Below are 15,773 nucleotides of genomic sequence, written 5' to 3'. Positions count from 1 at the left end.
GACAATAGATTATGATGCATTTCAATATTTATATTAAAATGTAATTAAAATATATGTCCAATTTAAAAAGAAAATTCAAAATATTAATTTAAATAACATTTAGAACCATACCATCTCATACCATTACCATAAAAAAAATCTAGAAAAGAAGGAAAAAAAAAAGAAGATGCAATTTAGCAAGTTTTTCATTGCTAGATTATGTATGTTAAGAAATAAATTATGTATGATATATATTGTGTATGTTTAATGGTATATATTATATATTATAACATACATAATATATAAGAGAAATAAATGTCACTATGAATGTATAATAGGCTTAATAGCACATATCTTAGAGGTGAGGGATTAATCTTTGGAGCTCATCCAACATTGTTAGAATAAATGTCATTAGTAGATACATGTTACTCACATATATATATATCATGTTTGAAATTTTGAAAATAATAAGCTTAAATATTTAGTAATTAGTAATTACAATTGGTGGGATATTCTAGTTGGAATAACTGTAGAATTGCTCCATATCTTCAATTCTCCTCCCTAATTAAAAAAGAAATAGTAATTACATGTACGGAAAAATGTGGGTGTTTGTGTTACCAACTTACCATTTATGTTATTATGATACATATATATTTATAATGTACATATGTTTATATTAATAGTATTAGTCATCTTTTTGAAAATATATGTTATATGTATCATACTAAATAAATGATAAAATATATAATATGGAATAAATTGGCATAATTTTGAAAATATTGGATCAGAATGCCTTCGGAACATTTCGAAATTTTTTGGATCGGAATTCGGATCGGAATCGGAATTTACATAAACATTCCAATTCCAATCCAATTTTTTTCGGAATTTTCGGATTTCGGCATTTTCGGATTCGGAAATTTCGGATTCGGAATAAAATTATAAATTTTCGGATAGGAATCGGTCGGATTCGGATTTTCCAATCCAAATCACACCCCTAGTCATACGCATGCAGAGCCATAAATAATCTGTCATACATGCGCAGAGCCGAGAATCTGTCATACGCATGCAGAGCCACAAATTCTGTCTTACGTGCACACAGAGCGGCCCCCAAAGGGCGAAACATCCCGACACACGGCCCAAAGCCTATATGTGCATCGTGATGGGTCCCAAAGACCTTTTAAATCTGAAACCTGGAGGGTACTGCAAAGGGTGGTTTGAAAACCATTTTTCCATAACCCCATCGTAAAAATAAAACTCAGTTCTTTCGTATCCTTTTAAACTTTCTTTAACAAAACCAAATACATAAATCCATGAAAGTTTGAATACGCAAAACCACAAAATCCTTAGTTTCCACCACCATTTTCAAATAGAAATATTTAATTTATTCAAAGCTTAAAACAAGATTTTTCAAATATAAATGAAATTCCTCAAACTTGTTTTAAAACATGCTCTCCAATGGCAATAAATCAACATGATGAAGGTATTAGTCCAAATCAATTTCTTCAAGAAAATATATAAAACTTATTAGATCGTCATGCATAAACCATAAACATCGATTTAAACTTAGGAAAAAGATTTAAAAAAAAACCGAATTCTATCTCAAAATCTTTTAACTTAGGTTCAAACGCAATATAGTCAAGAAATCGAATTTCATTAACAAACGTATAAAACATTTCAGGAAAATAAAAATCAGTCCACTCACAGTGATAGCCTAGCTTCGATCCTCCGCCGAATCGTTCCGAGCCGCGGTCGTCTCGCCTATAAAATAGACAATCGACGAAATATAATTAGTTCCGACTCAAGGCACTTAAATGTAAATATGTGCTTAACTTAACGTCACATCCGCCTCCCAATCTAGTTCGACGATTCCCAACCTCCACTCGTAGACCCAAAACCCCTACATGAACACTCCGGAAGCTCCTCGGCTCAGCCTAACCAAAAACGTCCTAACCAAGATCAATAACTCACTCCTCAATTGTCCAAAATTAATCCTTTATTCACGAATGGCAGCGGGGGTTCGGACTCACTGCAGGAGCCGTCCAAAGTGGCTGCCCCAACTCCAAATTCAACCAAGAAATGCCTAATTCCTCAAACCCGCTCAATCCTTCAATCTTAAACCACAATTGGGGTTCATAGGAATAGAATTTATTATTTAAAACGACAAAAACAGCCCTCTAGTCTGAAAATTAAAGAACAACCCGAAATGGCTTCAAAACCCAGAAATTTCCAATTCCTATATACTCGAAATTAATCAACATCAATTAGGAAAATGAAAACCCAAAGGAAGAGGAAGAAATCTCACCAAAAATAGGGATGAAATGGGCTGAGATTTGGCCGGAATCCGGCGAGCAGTGGCGGCGGGCTGGGCTTCCTCTGGCCTCGTTCTCGCGCGTGTGGGAGCTGGGCTGACTGGAGGAGGGTCGGGCCGAGCTGATCGGCCGACGAAGGAGATCGCCGGTGGTCGGGGTCGATGGAACAGCCGCCAAAAGTGGCTGGGTTGGCTGGGTTGGCCGCGCGCAGAGGAGAGAGAAGGGAGAGAGAACTCGGGGAGAGAGAAGGCCGGGGGGTGTTCGGCGTCTGGGGGGGGGGGGAGCTCGCCGGAGCCAGAGGCCAGGTCGGCGAGTGGTGGTCGACGGCGAGCTGGGTGATGGTGGTGGTCGATTGCTGGGTCGTGGGCGCAAGGGAGGGGTGCGGGAGTGGAGGAAAACAGGAGAGAGAGAGAGATATAAAGGAGAGAGAGAGAGAAGGTTCTAGAGAGAGAGAGAGAAGTCTAGAAAATCTGATTTTTAAACCCCAATTTGTCATTTTACAAAATTGCCCCTCGCTTCAAACGCCCATATCTTCCAATCTGTAACTCGGATCGAAGCGTGCTACGTGTCTATGAACTCGGGGGATCGAAACCTATCTAACGGACCCAAGGTCAAAGTCGAAAACCCATTTATTTTAAAAGTCAACTTTTGGTCAAGCTTAAATTAAAACAAAAATAAATATTTAAATCAAAACCCTTTTTTTTTTATTTTCCAAATAAATCTCATAATCTTTAAAATGCAATTCCACACCAAAAAAAAATCTCTTAAAAACATAGTTAAATAAAAAAATTAAATTTCTAGTGAAAATTTGGGTCGGGTCGTTACAGCACACGTCAATCTGAGTTATGGTTTGAAAGTTACGGACATTTGAAGTTAAGGGCAAACTTGTAATTTTTATGAAAGTGGGTTTTTAAAACCCAAAAAGTCAGACATTTCTCTCTCTCTCTCTCTCTCTCTCTCTCTCTCTCCCCGTGCCTCTGTCTCTCTCGCGCTTCTCACCTTCGCCGCGCCTGCCACCGGTGCGTGGTGGCGCATCCGGCGGCGGCTGGGCTGGGTATTTAGCCCACGCTGCTCGCCTCCCTCCTCTCTCTCTCCCAGTGGCCTTCGTTTTTCCAGCCGATCACCCACGACGAAGAAACGACGCAGAACAGCTGAACCACTCCTCACCGGCAATCTCGTTTTCCCGGCGACGACGCGACCTCCCATCACTTGGGTTGTCTTCCTCTCGTCACGGCGAGTCTGCCCATGTGCTTCCCTAGCTCCGGTGACCTCCCACAGCGGCGGATCGAAGGATTTCTGGCCGACGATTGTTCCGGCGAGTTCGAGCGTTTTCAGCGACATTTGGCTTCGACCCAGGTATCGATTTGGCTCCTCTCTTCATGCCCTTCAGTTTTGTGTTGGAGGATTTAGCCAATTACGAATCCATTTCAAAATCATCGTTTTACAGCCACGTGCACTGTAGCTCCACCTTGTGTGGCGGCGATTTGGGTGGTCTTCTTCGTCGGTATGCCTCTTTGGAACCTCCAGAAACCATTATTCAAGGTTCGTTATTGTTTTTGAACTGTTTTGGGTGATGTTCTAGGCCGGGTAGCCACCGTGTAGGGTGGCGGCCGCCCGTTTCGGTTGTTCAGTGGCTCAATTGTGTTTTTGAATAATTGTCTGGTCTTAACAGGTACACGGGCTCAGGAAATCTCATTCCCGATGCTGTTATGCTGCCGGATTTGAGATCTGAGCAAAGGAGCCAAGAAGGGCATTTCGGTCTTTTTGCGTGGTTAGACTGTGAATGAAATTTGATAGTCTATTTTGTTGCTTTGTGTGCTTGTGTGCATATGTTTGCTAGGATTTGGTTTGGCTAGGACTTGGTAATGTCTAGGCTTGAATCTTGAGAATGAAAGTGATGATAATTATGCTTTGAGGTTATTAAATTTAGGATGTGAATGATTTGAGGTTGAAGTTAGTAGATGACGATTAGACAATTGATTTGTCAGAATGATGTTTATTATTATTGGTGGAAATTGATGTGAATATGAAGAACTATTGTTTATCCTAATGCTTGGATGATTGGTGATGAATTTATTGTGTGATTGAATATATATGAATATTATTGTGGATTATTATTAAGTATGGGAATTGAGGATTTTATTGAGGATATTTATTTTGTCATTTCACTCATACGAGCTCTAGTGAGCTTACCGGGTTTGTTGTATAACTCGGTACACCGATGTGGTGTAAGGTTTGTGTTTTGCAGGTTTAGCAGGCTGAGGAGGCAGTGAGGAGAAGTCGGAGCTGTGGGACTCAACGTGATTTATTTAATTGTTTTTACACAACGTTTTCATTTAAATGTTTTTGGCAAAATTGTTTTTAGTTATATTTATGTGCATGGCTCAAAGGAAAGAGAAAACAGATTTTTCAAGGTTGATGTTTCAGTGTATTTATGGGCCCAAGGTTCGGGGCGTTACACCCTCATTATGGGCTTCCATTTTCTTATGGCTTGGTTGTTTAATTTGAGCAATTATGGAAATTTGAGTTGGGGGTTTAGGGTCATTTTGGGATTTCCTTGAGTTTTCGGATTGGGGGGGCTATTATGGTGGTGTTTTGGACAAATTTTGTCCCTAGGAGACCCAATGGATGTGTAGGATTGAGAAGCTGAGTGGGTTTTGATGAAATTGTTTTATTTTGGCTAATTTGGGTCTTGAAACAGCCGCTTTGGGCGTCACCCACAATGATTTCGAACCCCCACTGACTTTTCGTGAATGTAGTGATTTCGAACCCCCACTGACTTTTCGCGAATGTAGGATTATTTTAGGGAAATTGTTGAGTGGGTTATCGATCTTGGTTATGTTGAATGTGGTTAGGTTGAGCCGGGAAGTTTTCAAGGTGTTTGTGGAGGCGTTGTGGGTTTAACTTGTGTATGTTGGAAATCGTCGTGTTGGAATGAGAGTCGGGTGAGACGTTAGGCTTCACACACACTTTAAATGTTGTTGAGTCGAGACTAATTGTATTTTATTGTTTATTTTATAGGTGAGACGACCGTGACTCGTGATGATCTGGCGGAGGATCGAAGTTAGATTTCTCACTGTAAGTGGACCTTCGTTTTATGAACGTTTTCTTTTAATTCATGAATATATTCTTATTTAATTCATTTCTTGATTATATTGAGTTGTTTTGAGCTAAAAGAGTTTGTGAGTGAACTTTGGTTTTCAAATGAATTTTTGAAGTTACATTAATTGAACTATGTTATTATCTTGAATTCGGTTTCGAATTTGATATATGGTGTTGGATTCATATTTCAAATATTTTCATGAATAAGTTTTAAAACATAGAGTTACATATTAATTTATTTGAGTTAATGAGTTTTGGAAAGAATTCTACTCTTATATCACACATAAGGTTTATTTCATACTTTGGTTTATGGTCAAAAAGATTTGATTGGTTTTGTGTATTTTGAATTTGATTTATTAAGGGCTATTTTACTAATTGTGTTTATGCATTCTGGTTTGATGTTTTAAGTTCTTGTAATGTTATAAGGATATTTCTTTCTATCGTGGAAAAAGAAATTTTGTTTGTTTTGGAAAATAGTTTCAAACCACCTTAATTCTCAGTACCCTATAGGTTATCGGATTGGAGAGGTCTTTAGGACCCATTAGGGCACACACATAGGCTTTGGGCCGTGTGTCGTGATGCTTAACCCTTTGGGGGTGGCTCATCGTGCACGCAAGACAAGATTATTAGCTCTGCATGCGTATGACAGATTTTTGGCTCTACGCATGTATGACAGGCTCTGTGGGTAACTGACGGTGTGCATTATTATAAATGTATTATATGGTTTTAATTCGACTATTTAACTTATATTTATAATTTATTCAGAATAGTTAGTGTTTAAATTTTCGATAAGTTGTTTATGCTCCAGTGTTGTTAAGTTATGCTAGCAACCTTGCACGTATTTTTGCAAGCATTTTAAAACTAGGGGATTTCAAAGAGCAATGAGAGGTTTTAGAGTTACATTGATTTTAAGGATTTTCTGAAAAGATAAATAACTTTTATGTTTCGTTTTCATAACTTGTCCACTCACTGAGTTTATCTCATATCTTTTCTATGTCTTGTTTTGAATCTTCCCCCTAGGTAGTAGCCGTGGTGGAGGTCTCGCCATACACGTCGAGACCTATTTTTCCCATTCCATTCCTCGGATCTTGTAGTTGTCACTTCCACTTTAAATGTTTCTTTTAGCTTTAATGTAAAATTCGTTGTAGTAGAAGTAGTGACTCTGATAACCATACTGGAACTTTCTGTTTATATTGTGCTTGTTTAGGTTTGAGACATCTTTCTGGTTGTGGTAGAGGCAGTTGACGTTTATTAGAAGTATTCTTTATAGGTTTTATAATATTTGGGTTAGTCCATTTTCAGGGGAGATTCTGCCGAATTTTCAGTAGGATTTTTCTTGACTTTGGATCCCACAAGATCACTCCGAGTTTCAGGGTGGAATCCGGGGATAGTCTTGTCAACTTACTTGGCATATGTTTTTGACATATTGAGGTTTATAAAATTACTGCAGGTTCTCAAAAATATGGGGAAATACTAAAAGCAAGCGGTTTCAATTATTCCTCTGTGGTTAAAACAACTATTATGTATGGATTATTTGCCCCTTTGCTCCAAAAGTCTTTTATTTCAGAAATTAGTGTTGGTGAGGATTAGTTATTTTTTGAGCAAATTACACGTAGGTATTTCAAGTATGCACCATATTTCAAGTTCGTACCTCAAGTTCAAAAAGTTGCCCGTCAGTACCTCAATTTTAATTTCGTGACAACCACGTATCTTCATCAACTTTTCCGTCTGTCAGGCCGTTAAGCGCCTACGTGGCACATTGACATGACTTATAAAAAATGTCACATAGACAAAAAAATAATAATAAAATCAATAAACCTTTAAAAATGAAATAATTTAAAAAAAAAAACCAAAAATATTTCTGAAAGTTCACCCCCAATCCGCAGCCCACTTCCCTCCCAACCATCTCATTCTCCACCCTCACCTGCAAAAAAAAAAAAAAAAACACCAAACCCAGATCCCCAACCCACAACCCTCCGCTCCCTCCCAGCCAGCCAGCCACCCCACTGCCGAACCCACCACCGACGGTGAGACCTCCCCTCCCTCCCTCTCTCTTTCCAAACCCGAATTGCTCCTGGAATCTATCAAATAAGTTCTTCAAATGCAAATCCATTTTGACCCAAGTTCAAGATCTAACTAACTATTTCCTTGATGACAGACCCTTCCTCACTATATATCAAACAAACCCAATAACTCTAATTTACCATGAATTTGTTTAAAAGGCTTTGCTCATTCACTGTACATTGGCGTGATTAATCAAAACCCAAAAATTTTAAGACCAAACCTAGAACATGGTATTTGCATGTTCTAAATGCTACCAAATCCCAACCCACGATACAACATGAAATCATAAACATGGCGTGATTCCAGATCGGTGGCCAATGACTTCCAGATCGGAGGATGGCAAAACCGCGGGCACTCATTGGGTCTGTCGCCGATCTCGCCTAGCAGAGAGAGAAAGGCGGATTTGCGACAATGAAGAGCTATGAGTTGCTGAAGGGGAAGACCAGAATGGCGGTAGTGCTTGTTTTTGGGTACTTGACGATTTACTGGGTTATCGGGGCAGTTTTCGGGTTAGTGGTTATCGGGGCACGTTGGGGAGGATTATGAGGTTTTTGAAAGGATCACAGTTGGGGGTTTTTTAGTGGGAGTGTTGGTGATTGTGAATTTGGTGGGGTTGTTGTTGCAGAGTGTGTTTTACTATTCCCCTTGTCGCTCTGAGTCTCGTGGTACCTTTGGAGTTCTCATCTGTGGGGTCTCGAGTGGTGAGGTTAGGGGTTGAATCTAGGTTCTTTTTTTGTTCTTTGTTTTCTTTGTTTTTTTTTTTTGTAGGTGAGAAGTTGCCATCGGTAGTTGGTTGGGGTGGCCGTCGGTGGTGGGTTTAGCGACGAGATGGGTGGTTGGGAGGGAGGGGAGGGTTGTGGGTTAGGGTTTATTTTATTTTATTTTTTTGTAGGTGAGGGTGGAGAAGGTGAGGAGGGAGGTGGGCTGCGGGTTGGGGGTGACCTTGCAAAAATTTTTTTGGTTTTTTTTCAATTATTTCATTTTTTAAGGTTAATTGATTTTTTTATTATTTTTTTGTCTATGTGGCATTTTTTATAAGCCATGTCAATGTTTAGGGTTGGAGGTACGTGGTTGTCACGAAATGAAAATTGAGGTACTGACGGACAACTTTTTGAACTTGAGGTACGAACTTGATATGGTGCATACTTAGATACCTACGTGTAATTTGCTCTTGTTTTTTTTATGATTTTTTATAGGTTGACTGACTTGAAGGACTTCAGGAAAGTGAATGAGGTATATGCTAAATGTGAGTTTTATAGGTAAAATTTTGATGTTGTATGTAGTATGTCCTATTGAATACTTAATAAGTGGCATGCAAAATATGCATATAATAGAAGATACTTCATCTTTGCTGACATGACCGCCCTCAGATTTCACCCTGAAATCCGGAGTGAATCTTATGGGATCCAATACTAAGGAAAATCCTACCGAAAATTGAGCAGAACCTCCGCTGAAATTGGACTAACTCATACTTATAAAACCTGCAGAAAACACTTCTATGTCTTTTAGCCACCTCTACCACAAAGCAAATAAGGGTTTCTCACCCGTCCAAAGATAAAATAGAAGATCATACAACTAATTTCCACAGGTTATCAGAGTCATTCAAGATTTTATGCAAATAAAAATAAAAGGGACATTAGCCTACAAAGTCCTCAAAATGGTTACAAAATGCCTTGACGTTACTTTTGGCTCGACCGCTCCTACCTGGAGGAAATTTAAAACAAAACAGACAAGACGTGAGAAAAATCTTAGTAAGTGGACATAAAAGGTTTTTAATAGTGTAAGGCCTTTCGTAAACTGTAAACTTGATTTTTTTTTCTTTTAAAATCTCCCAGTTTTAAAACCAATTTACAAACCTTTCTAAAAACTTCATAAAACCTTCAAACGCAAAGATATAAATAACTCGAGTATATAAATGAAACGCCCCGAACCTCGGGCCCATGAAAATACTGAACATCAAACTGTTAAATCTATTTTCTCTTACTTTTGAGCCATGCACAACAACATAAGTAAATATAATTCTGTCATAAACATTTTAAACAAACCACTGAGTAAAAACAATTAAATAAATCTTTTTGGGTCCCACTGCCTCGTCTCCCCCTCCACTGCTTCCTCAGTCTGCTTAACCTCCAAAACACAAATCCTACACCACATCCATGGTGTACCGGGTTATACAACAAACCCGATAAGCTCACTAGAGCTCGTATGTGTGAAATGACATAATAATAATTGTCCTCAATGATTTTCTCAATCCCCAAACTCAAAAATAATCCACAAAATATCCATAATTACTTAATTACAAAACATTCCACCACCAATCATCCAAGCATCAAGATAATCAAAAACTCTTCATATGCACATCAAATCTCATTAATAATAATAATAAAATATTTTGGCAAATCAATTGCCTAATCTTTAACTATAAATCTCAACATCAACCTCAAACATTCACATCCTAATTAATAACCTCACGGCATAATCACCCTCACTTCCCTTCTCAAGCTTCAAGCCTAAACCTTACCAAGTTCTAACCAGCCCAAGTCCTAACGAACAAAAGCCATACAACACACGGTACAAACAAACATCTATCCAATTGCACTCACGACGCTCTTTGAAACCCTCCAACTTTAAAACTATTTCTCAAATCCATCTCTTCTTTCAAATCCATTTTTAAGTCATCTCAAAACTGTAATTCGAACTCTGAAGAATAAATAGTATTTTCAAGTTGTAAAACTGTTAAAATAACTGAAATAAAAACACAATGCTCTACTGAAACTGTCATTTAAAATATTTACTGATGTAATTTCATTTCTCAAAATGCTCCACAAACTGAAATCTCACGCCACACTAGTACCCGGGGAACTGCTGGTCATACACTGCCGAGTCATCTCTAGGCAAGTGCAGAGCAAATCTATACCTGCTGTGATGCTGGTCATACACTGCCGGTTAGGCAAGTGCAGAGCAAATGTCATGCTGGTCATACACCGCCAACTAGGCAAGTGCAGAGCGAGTGCTGGTCGTACACTGCCAACTAGGCAAGTGCAGAGCAAATGTCGTGCTGGTCATACACCGCCGAGTCATCTCTAGGCGAGTGCAGAGCAATATATACCTGCGTGCTGGTCGTACACCGCCGAGTCATCTCTAGGTGAGTGCAGAGCAATACATACCTGCTGAAGGGGGTACTAGTATGGCGGTTTGAAACCGCTTCTGTATATCTCAATCAACCACCTCTCAAAAACTACTCCTCCAGATAAAAACTGAAAGTTAAATCTTTCCATCAATCCGCTTAAATAAAATTATTCTCAAATTGTGAAAGCTGCTCGATCAAAATCATTTTCTAAAGGACAGAAAGTCATTAATAAAACTTCCCCAAAATAATACCAAAACCTTTTCCAGAAAATTGTCCATACTCAAATAAATCAAGAAAAGAGTTAAATTATAAAATGTACAAAACATTTCGAAAACCAAGGATCCACTCACAGTCTACCCTGAACTATACTGAAACCTTTCTGAAATTGATTCCTACTCACGACCCCTTCCTCACTTGTTTGTCATTCCTACTCACAGTCTATTGTATGATAATTGCTTATTCCTCACTTAATCTTATTGTCTCAATCTTCGTCAATTCCTTCTCATGGTCTGAACCCTATACTTGGCTTCCTTTAACATAAAGCATCAAATCACACAAAACCGACGATTTATTAACGGTACTCAACATTAAAAGTCCGATACGTTTCACTCACAATTTAACTACGTAAAAGACCGAAATATCCTTCACGGTGCCATTTCTCGGATACCAAATCCGGCAGCATAACGGCATCGTGAATGAGATTTCCTGGGCCCATGTACCTGTTAAGACCAGACAACCAACTTAAATATATACATAATTCACAATTGGTCGTTTAATCGTCCAAAACGGGCGGCCGCCACCACACACGGTGGCTGCCCGGCTTATACAACACAAAAATTTCACAAAAACTCACTAAACAACCTCCAAGGACCTCCTAGAAGTTCAAAATGGGCAAAAAGAGACAAACGGCCACTGTCCCGCCGCCACAAGTGGCGGAGGCAGTGGTGGCTGCGGCGGCACAATCTAAGAAAATGGTTTTTTTTTCAACTAAAAATCAACCCAAATTTAACCTAGGACCTTCAATTGGATGAAAAACAACTCAGAAATCATTCAAGTAGGCTCAATTCAAGGCAAACCCGAAATGGGTACAAGCCCTAAAGTTCCAAATTTTTAGATTCTTAAAATTGACACGCAATAACAAAGGGGAAAGAAGGCCCATACCTCGAGGATCATTTTTGACAACTGGACCGACGGCCAAATCTCGCCGGAAATGGCCGAAATCGGCGGCGGAAGCTGGCGGCCGACTTGTCTTCCCGAGCTCATTGCTCCGTCGTGGAGCATCATCGGAGCAGGAGGACACCACAGATGAACTCGCCGTGGTGAGGCGAACAAGACCCAGTGGGTCCGGCCACCTAAATCTCGTCGGAACAGTCAGATCGACGGCGAGGCTCAAATCGGGTCTAGGCTGGTTTCGGGTTTTCGGGGCTTTTCTGGGTTGAACGGAGGCCAGGGGTAGAGAGAGGAGAGGGCGGCGATGCTGGTGGGCCGAAAACCTAGCCCATCCGCCGCCGGACGCGCCGCCACGCGCCGGTGGCAAATCGGCGAGAGTGAGAGAGGGAGAGACACGCGGGAGAGGGAGAGGATCGGGGAGAGAGGAGAGAGAATGTCCAGAAATTTCTGGATTTTGGGTATTTAAAATCCACTCCTACAAAATTACAAAATTGCCCTTTCCTTCAAATGCTCGTATCTTTCAAATCGTAGCTCCGATTGACGCGTGCCGCGTGTCTACGAACTCGTGGACTCGAGACCTTTCCAACGTGCCCAAAGTCAAAAATGAAAGTCCATTATTTTTAAAAGTCAACTTTGGGTCGGGTCGTTACAATAAAGGCTTTAGAAATTCTCCCAAAAGATATGTTAGACAGTAGTATCAATTAAAACGTCATAAGAACGCTAATAAGTCAAATTATTAGATATCGCAATTAAAATCAAACCAAGTAAATTCTCGATAAAATGCATAAAAATCACGTCATACTAGTTGTAACGACCCGACTCCAAGTCTTATATTTTTATTAAATAAAAATTTAATCTTATTGGGCAAACTTTATTAAAATTTAGGAAGGGAATTCTAGTATTTAGAGGGGCGTTTTAAAATTTTAAATATGTGGCCTTTAAGCTCGAGACGACTAATTAGAACTTGAGTTTCCTAATGCGTAGGAAAAAATGGTGTTCTAATTGGAAATTTTGGTAGGAAGTGTGGAGAGTTTTCTAGAAAGGGCATTTGAGTAATTTTAAAACCCAAACACCTCAAATTAAAATCAGCTCTCTCTCTCTCCCCGCACTCTTTCTTTCTATCTCTCTTCACTTTCTCTCCTCTCTCTCCCTGCACTCTCTCTCTCTCTGTCTTCTCTTCCCCGCAACCCAGCCCTGCACACTAGCTGCCACAGCCACTACCACTGACCACAGCCACCACAACCGACCAACGAAGAGCCCTCCCCCGAGCCCACTATTTATCTCCTTCTCCTCATTCTCTCTCCCTGTGTTCTCCTTCTTTCTTCCCTTTCTCTATGTGCGACCACCAACCACCAAAACCAGCAACCTTTTGCCGCCACCAACCGTCGGTGACCTTCCCACAAGCCGGCCAACACCCTAGCTGCTTCTCCAGCTAACCCAGCCCCTCTGCACGCCAGTTTTGCTCGAAAAAGCCACACAGACCTGTTGGCCTTCCTCTCCATTTTCAGTTGAATTTTCATCTCAAATCTTCGAGATTTTTTGGTGGGTAATCCTTCATTTACTGTCAGGTTTTTTTTTTTTTTTTTTTCTATTGAATTCATTGTTTAAATTGAGTTTTGTGGAAATGAGAAATTGGGGGTTTGATGCCATTTCGGGTTATCTTGGGTTTTCGGAATTGGGGGTTATTATGGTGATGTCTTGGACAAATTTCATCCCTAAGAGACCCAATAGTTGTTTAGGACTGAGAAAAATTAGTGGGTTTTGTTGAAATTAGGTTTATTTGGTTGAATTTGGACTGGAAACAGTCACCTTAGGCGGCACACACAGCGACTTCGAACCCTCACTACCTTTTTGCGACTGTAGGTTTATTTTAGGACAACTTTAGAGTTGATCTCGGTTAAGATGTTTTTGGTTATGCTGAGCCGAGGAGCTTTTGGAGTGTTATGTAGGTGTTTTGGGTCTACGTGTGGATGTGTGAACCGTCGAGTTAGAACGAGAGTCGGGTGTGACGTTAAGTTGGGCACACATTTACATTTAAGTGTCTTGAGTCGGAACTAATTGGATTTCTTTGATTGTTTATTTTATAGGCGAAACGACCGTGACTCGTGACGATTCGGCGGAGGATCGAAGCTAGGGCTATCTCTGTGAGTGGACTTGGTTTCTTGAACGTTTTTATAAATTCATGGATTTGTTCATATTTAATATCTTGAGTAATTGATTACTGAGTAGTGAGTTGGATTTTTGTTTTTTTGAAATGATTTTCATGAACTTCGAGATTTAAGTCATGATTATTATAATGAGTTTTATTCAAATATGATGATTTGTGAGTTTGACCTTGATTTTAATTGGATTATGGGTTTTAAATGGTTATTTGCCTATTTAATCATTTGAAAACCAAATATAAGATTTTATCTAGCTTTGAAAATTTTTAAATGAGATTTCCATATTGAGTATTGACTTAGTTAATTTGGGAATTTTAGTTGTGGAGGATAAATATTTTGAATTGGAATTATGCAATAAGATTATGGATTTAAAGTTTCTTGGGAAAGTACAATAACTCTACTCTTGGTGGAAAAATGATATATTTGGGTTATGAAAAAAATGGTTTTCAAACCACCCTTGCAGTACCCTCCAGGTTATCGGATTGAATAGGTCTTTAGGACCCATCACGGCACAGATATAGGCTTTGGGCCGTGTGTAGGGATGCTTCGCCCTTTAGGGGCTGCTCTGCGTGCACGTACAACCAGGATTGCCTGCACGTGTATGAATTTTACTCCACGCGTGTGTATGACCAGGATATTGCTTGCCTGTGCGATGCAGGAATTCCGCACAGGTGTATGGCCAGGTTTTTCAGGGTATAAGTATGGTGGAAATTAAATTGTTATATTCAAGAGTTTAAATATGGATTTTAAGTAAGAAATACATTTCGAGTTTTATAAAGATTTCGATTTTATTATTTTTATGACTTTGTTAATTTAGATGGTTGGTTATTGAGAAATGTGTTTTGATTTATCTATTCCTTGAGTTCCAGTAGTTTTATAACACTCTTAAATCTTGGAAATGGTTTTAAAAAAGAGAGATTTTAAAGAGCGACGTGAGGTCTTAGAGTTAAACGTGGTTATAAAGGGTTTTCTGAAAAGATATTTAACCTTTGATTTCATCTCCATTAAATTGTCCACTCACTGAGTTTATCTCACAATTTTTCTTGTTTTGTCTTAAATTGTCCCCTCAGACAATAGAAGTGGTGGAGGTCGCGCCATTCACGTCGAGGTATAACGTCCATTTTCTCTACTCGGATCTTGTAGGCATCGCTTCCATTTTGGAAGTTCTTTTTCTTTAACTATAAAAATTGTTGTAATAGGAGTAGTGGCTCTGATAACCATACTTAAATTATAAGATTATTTTGTATTTGTAGGGTCTGAGACCCTTTTTGGTTGTGGTAGAGGTAGTTGAAGTTTTTAGAAGTGTTTTTACAGGTTTTATAAATTTTGAGTTAGTCCATTTTCAGGGGTGGTTCTGCCGAATTTTCGGTAGGATTTTCCTTAATTTTGGATCTCACAGGACCTCTCCGGGTTTCAGGGTGGAAATCTGGGAGCGGTTCTGTCAACTTGGTATCAGAGCTTTAGGTTTTAGATCTTTTAACCCTGCGCTGAATGTGCATCCCCATTATTGATAAGTGTTTGATTTTCATATAGGTATTATGCCTCCTTGACGTGGCTGACCGTCGGGGACCCACCGTACGGTTGTAGAAGGTGTCAATGAGACGACACAGGGTTTTAAACAGTCTATTGATAGGCTAGCTGAGGCAGTGACTACTACTTTTCGCATTAGAGCTTTTCCTGAGCGGGAATACAGCATTGAGCGTGCCGCCTTAAATTTTTCGGATACTTCGGATCCCAACGTGGCTAACGAGTGGATGATACAACTTGAGAGGATCTTTTAGGTTATGGGATGCCCCGATGACCATAAGTTAGTCTTGGCTACTTTCCTGCTACTGGGTGATGCTTATCACTGGTGGG

Source organism: Dryas octopetala, chromosome 1 (genome assembly GCF_963921425.1).
Source record: "Dryas octopetala chromosome 1, drDryOcto1.1, whole genome shotgun sequence".
NCBI lineage: Eukaryota > Viridiplantae > Streptophyta > Magnoliopsida > Rosales > Rosaceae > Dryas > Dryas octopetala.
The sequence above is the reverse complement of the archived record's forward strand: the minus strand, read 5'-3'. Positions refer to the sequence as shown.